Source organism: Schistocerca cancellata, chromosome 3, assembly GCF_023864275.1.
Source record: "Schistocerca cancellata isolate TAMUIC-IGC-003103 chromosome 3, iqSchCanc2.1, whole genome shotgun sequence".
Lineage (NCBI taxonomy): Eukaryota > Metazoa > Arthropoda > Insecta > Orthoptera > Acrididae > Schistocerca > Schistocerca cancellata.
In genome coordinates, this window is record NC_064628.1 from 8,703,194 (window position 1) to 8,710,962 (window position 7,769).

Here is a 7,769-nt window from a genome sequence, read left to right on the forward strand (position 1 = left end):
GTAGGTTTAAGTGTAGATGTTAACATCGTGTTTCTGATTAGTAACATAAAAATATAAGTTCAGGAATAGATATACCATGGTTGTAACCTATGAACATGTAATAAAATAATGCAATTGACTGTATAAATGATTAATACTTCTTGTTCCTTTACTTGTTTTCAACTGTTATTTTACTTTTTACCCTTATCACTATTCGTTGTCAGTCATCTACTGTTGACTGTTGGCTGGAAAAAATGAAACTGGTAAAGACTAAAGTGGAATGTGGAATGTGCACAGCTGATGGTTAACAATATATATTCTTCAAACCGCTTACTTTCTGCTGACTGAGGTGGCCAGGTGGTATGTAAGAAGACAGAAGAATGTGTGACAGAAGAATGTTTCTATAGCCTTAAAGTGTGAGTGGATATTACAATTTTCGTTTATCGATTAGGAGCTTAACGAAGAAATGATTGCTAGTATAGGCTAACCCATCCATACATTATGGGTATAGACACCACAGGTTTCATTTCAGAGCCTCATACCAATGGTCACAACGACTATTATCATGCTTTTCCCTTGTTTCCCTTCAGCAGTGGTTTCTTGGTGTTCGGTGTACCACAGAATAATTTTGCTGCCATTACTTACTTAGTATTTATGACAGTGTGCTTTAATTCACTTTAAAGTAAGTTCATATTTTGGCTGTTTTTCTCGGTGTTTTTCCAAGAATTATTTATGTACTACATTCATAAATTGTTCAGAAAGTCGAAGTGAATTTGAAGAAAGTGGGTTATCAGTTCAGCTACAGCAGATATTAAAAACGGTTCTGATTTGCTCTTCATAACATCAGGAGCGTTCACAGTTTGCATGATTCTCACCCACACATTATGGGGAGTAATATCATTCTCAGTTGGTGACAGCACAAATCACGTTCAAATCTTGAAAGTTGGTTTGTCATTTGGCAGTTTATGCCTTTCACAGATCAACAGACAAATTTCATATACAGCTACACATAGATGATCAAATATTATTTCTGTTTTCACTGGATGTATAATATTCAGTGTGGCTGAAAGAAGTGCAACAATTTTTAGGAACCAACATCTACTAAAGGAACGAAGACATATTTCAAGAAATGCACGGGTGTTAACTGTGTACTATATAGTTTTTGCGTGATGGGGGAAGAAAGCCAGTATTTAAGGAATGTATTTAAAAGTTTTTTCCTTCAAAACGATAATGCTGGTTTATTATATTTTGTGAGCATTTGCAAAACCTTTACATAGATTTTACATTGAACACTACAGTGAGCTCCTTAAACTTGTCCTGAATGGCTCAAAATTCATCTACCATAAGGATGTCATGAAATAAGCCGTCTTCGTGTTTGAAGCAAATATGATTGCATAAATATAATACATAACCACACCTGGAGAAAACTAGCCTTCCAGCTGGTCCCAAGCCTGAATAAAGTGGGAGGGTTAATCGTTGTAAAAAAGTGACAGATTCCTATACGCTTACACCAAGCCTCGGATTGGAATGGATATAACGGAAAACGACCCAAGCTTATGAGTAAAGGACTACAAATAGGTACACCGAACGTAAAAAGACTACGACGCAAGACAGGCAAAGATACTTGATGAAGAACTAGCGGAGTACAAGATGGATATTACATCCCTGCAGGAAATAAGATGGCCTGGACAAGGTATGCACAAAGAGAAAAACTACATGGTCATATACAGCATGGTCACCATATAATTGGGACAGGATTTTCGGTTCATAAGAAAATATTGTCCAGTATGGCTAAATGGTTCAAATGGCTCTGAGCACTATGGGACTTAACAGCTATGGTCATCAGTCCCCCAGAACTTAGAACTACTTAAACCTAATCAATCTAATGACAGCACACAACACCCAGTCATCACGAGGCAGAGAAAATCCCTGACCCCGCCGGGAATCGAACCCGGGAACCCGGGCGTGGGAAGCGAGAACGCTACCGCACGACCACGAGCTGCGGACTATTGTCCAGTATGATGACACTACAAAATGTACATGAAAGAATATGCTACGTCAGTGTCAAAGGCAAACATAGAAATATTAATAACTGTCCATGCCCCAACTGAGGACAGGGAGGAAGACATAAAAGACTAATTCTATGAACCCTTAGACCAGATGTACTGCAGATTATCACAGTATGACATCAAAATTGTACTGGGAGACTTAAATGCCAAATAGGACAAGAACAGCAATGGCAACCATATATAGATATGTTCAGCCTTCACACTGAATCAAATGATAATGGTATAAGACTTATCAAATTCACCAGAGCTAGAAACATGAAAATAGCAAGTACATCATTACCCATAAAGACATACATAAAGCAACATGGACCTCACCGGGTGGATTAACTACGAACCAAACAGACCATTTTTTGATAGAGAAAAAATATAAAAAGGCAATAAGACAATGAGAGGGGCTGAGATAGGATCAGACAACTCTCTTGTGCTAATAAAGACGAAACAACCATTATCGAAACCACCAAGTAAGAACGACAGTGGTAAAAGAACCCAAAGAGTAGATGTGAGTAGGCTAAAAGAGGAGGAGGTAAATAAACAGTTTAAGATTAAGCTTAAAAATAGATTCGCTGAATTAGAGAATGACAACAATAGAAAGAAGATGAAGATATCAACACAAAATGGAAGAAGATGACAACAGTTATGAGGGAGACAGCGCATGAACTACTAGGAGATAATAATAATAGCAACATAAAGCTCAAATCATGGTTCAGTGAAACATGTAGAAAAACAGTACAGAGCAGGAAGAGAGCCAGACAGGCAATGATGAACAATAACAAGCATGAAAACCAAACAACGCACAGGAAAGCCACGAGGGAAATGAAGAGTATAATAAGGCGAGAGAAAATAGCATTCATATACAAATAGTTAGAGAAGGCTGAGGAGGACTATAACTAGAACACTAGTACACAGTTTTGCAGGAAACGAATAGCTACAGAAAAGAGTACAGAGCTAAGTCTGTGATTATGAAGGACGAGAATGGAAAACGGATCACTATGAATGAAGTAAATTTAGGCAACTGGAGGAAATACTTCAAAGAACTGCTGAACAAACCGGTAGATACTTACAACTATGAAAATAAGGCAGAAAACAATGAGAATGTACAACCATTTGCCGAAGAACCAACTCTGATGAAGGTGAAGGAGATAATAAAAACACTAAAAAATGGAAGTGCCCCTGGCATAGAGACGTTATCAGCAGGACTCATCAAAGAAGGGGGAGAGAAGATACATGAATGAATAGCCGAACTGATAAAAGAGGTAAGGAGAAAAGAAGTAATGCTGGAGGAATGGAAAACTGCTGCTGTATGTCCCATATACAAGAAAGGAGACAAAATGCTGAATTATACTGAACAGGCTCAACCCATACAATGAGGAAATATTAGACACAGCACAAGCAGGGTTCGGAAAAGGTAAGTCGACCAAATATTCACAATAAGACAAATATTAGATAAGAACTGGGAGCACAATCATGATACCTTTTACCTGTTTAGAAATTTCAACAAAGCACATGACAGCATAGTAAGAGAGGAAATGTGGAGGATAACAGCAGAGTATGGGATACTTGACAAGCTGATACAGCTAAGCAAAATGTGTGTGATGGAATGAAGGTGTAGAATGAAAGTACAGGGGGAGTTCTCAGAAGCTTTTGAAGTAAAAAGAGGAATGAGACAGGGAGATATTACATCACCAACCCTGTTCAATTTGGCCCTTAACAACACCCTAAGGAGAGCAACATGTGAAAGTGCAAGAGTCACGATAGGAAAAAAGATAAAAGTCCTGGCTTTTACAGATGATATTGTGCTGATAAGAAAGAAGATGGAAGACATCTATCTAAAAATCGGAAATCTAACAATACAGAAGACAGACACATTCACGTACTTTGGTGTTAACATCAACCAACAAAACCTTATAGAACAAGAGATAGTAACAAGTATTCACGCTGGGGGAAGATGTCTAGGAGCTATGCACAACATCATAAGATCGAAGTTACTATCTAGGCAGGCAGAAATAAGAATGCATCAGACCATCATCAAGCCAATAGTGTGCTATGCAAGTAAGACATGGACCCTGACAAAGAAAATAGAGAAAAACTCATCACTTTTGAAAATAAAGTACTGAGAAAAATATATGGACCAGTGAAAGAAAATGAACAGTGGAGAATAAGGAAAAACAGAGAACACAGACAATTACACGCACTGACTGACGTCGTAGCGGGTGTGAAAATTAGAGAGACTAATATGGTACGCACATGTGAGGGGCAGAGGGGAGAACACGGTAATAAAGGCTGTAATGGATGGAGAAGCTGAAGGAAAGAGACCACTGGGACGGCAGAGAATGAGATGCAAGGATAGTACCATGGGAGGCATGCAGATACTAGATCTGGTAGATGAAGATGCACGCCCGGGTTCCCGGGTTCGATTCCCGGCGGGGTCAGGGATTTTCTCTGCCTCGTGATGACTGGGTGTTGTGTGATGTCCTTAGGTTAGTTAGGTTTAAGTAGCTCTAAGTTCTAGGGGACTGATGACCATAGATGTTAAGTCCCATAGTGCTCAGAGCCATTTGAACCATTTGAGATGAAGATGGAGATGACAGGAAAGTGTGGAAGGCTGGACTGAGCGAGGGCAAGGACCGGCTGCGGTTTGTGTGGCCAGTATATATAAAAAAATAGTACACAGCTTGTATAACAGTGTCATTACCGGCTTTATGTTATCACCATGACTGAAGACCACAAAGCCGGACGGAGTGACCGAGCGGTTCTAGGCGCTACAGTCTGGAACCGCGCGACCACTACGATCGCAGGTTCGAATTCTGCCTCGGACATGGATGTGTGTGATGTCCTTAGGTTAGTTAGATTTAAGTAGTTCTAAGTTCTAGGGGACTGATGACCAAAGAAGTCAAGTCCCATAGTGCTCAGAGCCATTTGAACCATTTGAAGACCACAAGCGCAGAAAGCATGTAAAACTAAAACACCTACTAAAATTTTTTGTGCTGTATTAAATTTATCACCGACAGACTTTCAAGACTTTGGACACTGATGTGGACATGCATCAGTTGCAGCAGCTATAAACAGCATTTCTGCCAAATTATTGTGAACCGACCATACCTGCATACCTATGTGAAGTCTGTCAGAGGATATGGCACGTTAACAACGAGCAATATTAGGTACATTTAAAATGTCTTTTGTGGAGTGATTCACTCTATGATGAATTGTCCAGTAGGAATCATAAAACTCTACCGCAGAGTGAAAATCTCATCTAGATGTTCTCGATTTTTTTATGTTCCATTGCTGCGTATGATTGACTTCAGTGTAATTGACATAAGTTAGAATTGATCTTGTCTCGTTTCGTTTGGCTAAGGGAATTGTGAAATGTTATCACGGTTTATATTTTCGTATCTAGACCCATTGCTGAGGCAACCACTGAAACTTCGATTTTGTTGGGGCCCTATTAATCCTTAATCATAACTGAAACACTTTTCTAATGTTTTGAAGTTGGATTAGTGGCATTTCTGTTACTCAGATACTTGATATGAAGATAAATTTTCACAGCTACTTCCATACGCAGATTATTTCTTACAAATAGTAAAACGAGTAATCTACCGTTGTTAATCATGCTATTTGTTAAAATCTCTTATCGCCGTTCCGAAATCGAATCGAGAAGTTCGTCATCAGATAGTAATTCACGCTTATAATTTTATTTTTGTGTTTGTTTCTTGTGTTCGGCACAAACGAAACGAAATTGTAAACATGAATAGTCGCCGCTGCCATACGGTGAACTAAAACTAGACAACCCCCGAACAGGCCATGAAGCCCTAAGGCACCGACCGGCCGCCGTGTCGTCCTCAGTCCATAGGCGTCATTGGATGAGGACATGGAGGGGCATGTGGTCAGCACACCGCTCTCCCGGCCGTAAGTCAGTTTCCGAGACCGGAGCCGCTCCTTCTCAATCAAGTAGCTCCTCAGTTTGCCTCGCAAGGGCTGAGTGGACACCGCTTGCCAACAGCGCTCGGTAGACCTGATGGTCACCCATCCAAGTGCTAGCCCAGCCCGACAGCGCTTAACTTCGGTGATCTGACGGGAACCGGTGTTACCACTGCGGCGAGCCCGTTGGCCTTGTGGTGAACTAGTTGGTCCGAATCCAGTACCAGCTCTACAGAAGACAGTAGTTCAGATTGTTCATGATTGCGTAAAACACCGGAATGGCTCGTTTTGAGGACACGCCGTTCCACATATCAAGACCTCAAATTTTTCTTGTCTGAAATATCGCGTGCTATTGGAGCTGTCGTGCAAAAGTTGAGGTCATTTATGTAGTCGTAGTGCTTCTGTCCATATTTAATACTAGTTCCATTGATGATTTATTCAGAGACCAAGACATGAGGTACAAGTTATGCAACAATCAAAGGAGAGAAGCCTTGTCCTGGTCTCCCACGTAGCATGCGAAGTACGAACAGTCGGAGCCGTTAGTCGTCTAAGCAAGCAGTTAATAAACGTAGAAAAATAAACGACGGAGCTTACGCACACGTATTGATTCGCAGGCACGTCATTTTGCACTTGCTACACACAATTTAAACAGACTGGAAGTTCTGTTAAGTACGGAAGAGGGTGGGCTTCCGCCAACGTAATCACCAATGATCAGTTTTTGCTAGAGGGGAAACAACAGTTTACCATACTGGGATCTGAAAAGCATATTCAAAATGATCAACATGGATGCTTGCCATTTACAGGTGCTGATAGTTTCCTTTTCCCAACAAACGCTTCACCACTAGAATAAATCTGGGCTTTTCACTGTATTTATCTTGATTCTTAGAGATGAATTAATAGACAACTGGTTTCATTAAACACGGTATACAGGAGTTGGTATTAACTTGCGGCAACTAAAAATCTCGAAAACGAGAAAAAGTTCTAGGTGAAAAGTTAATGCCACTAAAGCTGACATCGATCTACGCTATAACTGGCCACTTTCTAAAACCCATTCTTGTGTGGGTGGCATCAACTTCGTAATTTCAAATGGGGAACCACCAATTTTTACAGATGTCTCGTTCATTGATATCAAATTTTCACCTAGAACAGTTTTTTTCGTGCGATGGGACATTTCCGACATATTTAGCTGTCTCAAACAAGTAAACACCCTGTATCGGGAGTTCCAAAAACTTTCATCCGATTATTCAAGGTAACTTACGCATAGGACTACAAAACGTTTAGTTTCAAAGGAACTATTCGATTTTACGAGGTTACATCTTTTACATTAATGCATGCATATACACATACAACCTTGGGGTACTTTTTACTATTATGTAAGAGCTAAAGCTTTCATTTACCTTTCACGTATGTCCAATGTTTCCTCCACCAGGAGCAAGTCAAACATCCAGACAACAGGCAACCTCATTCCGTATTTTTGTAAGCATGTGTGGAGTTATTGCATTCATTGCTATTGATATGTGGTGTCACTATTCTATGTCGGATGGAGAGGCACATAGACGTCTTTCACAAACTTTGGAATAGTGTACACCTCTTTCGGCTGATCCTTTGTTGACGCAATTCATTGTTAGTAAGTGCTCCAACACGAAGGTACCAGAGAGGCGATGTTGTATACTGTACAGGAATTAATTGGTCGAGATGGTCTTGCGATTACGGGGTGGACAGATCTCAAACATATCCAGGTACATGATCCCGAAAGCACCTCTCCCGCGAAAGACAACGAACAATAAATCTTTTCTCGGGAAACGG

General features: G+C 40.3%; 1 pseudogene; it reads right to left on the bottom strand.

Annotated features, from left to right (window-relative positions):
* Positions 1–6,036: 6,036 nt before the first annotated feature.
* Positions 6,037–6,154, bottom strand: LOC126177364 (5S ribosomal RNA; annotated as a pseudogene).
* Positions 6,155–7,769: the final 1,615 nt, after the last annotated feature.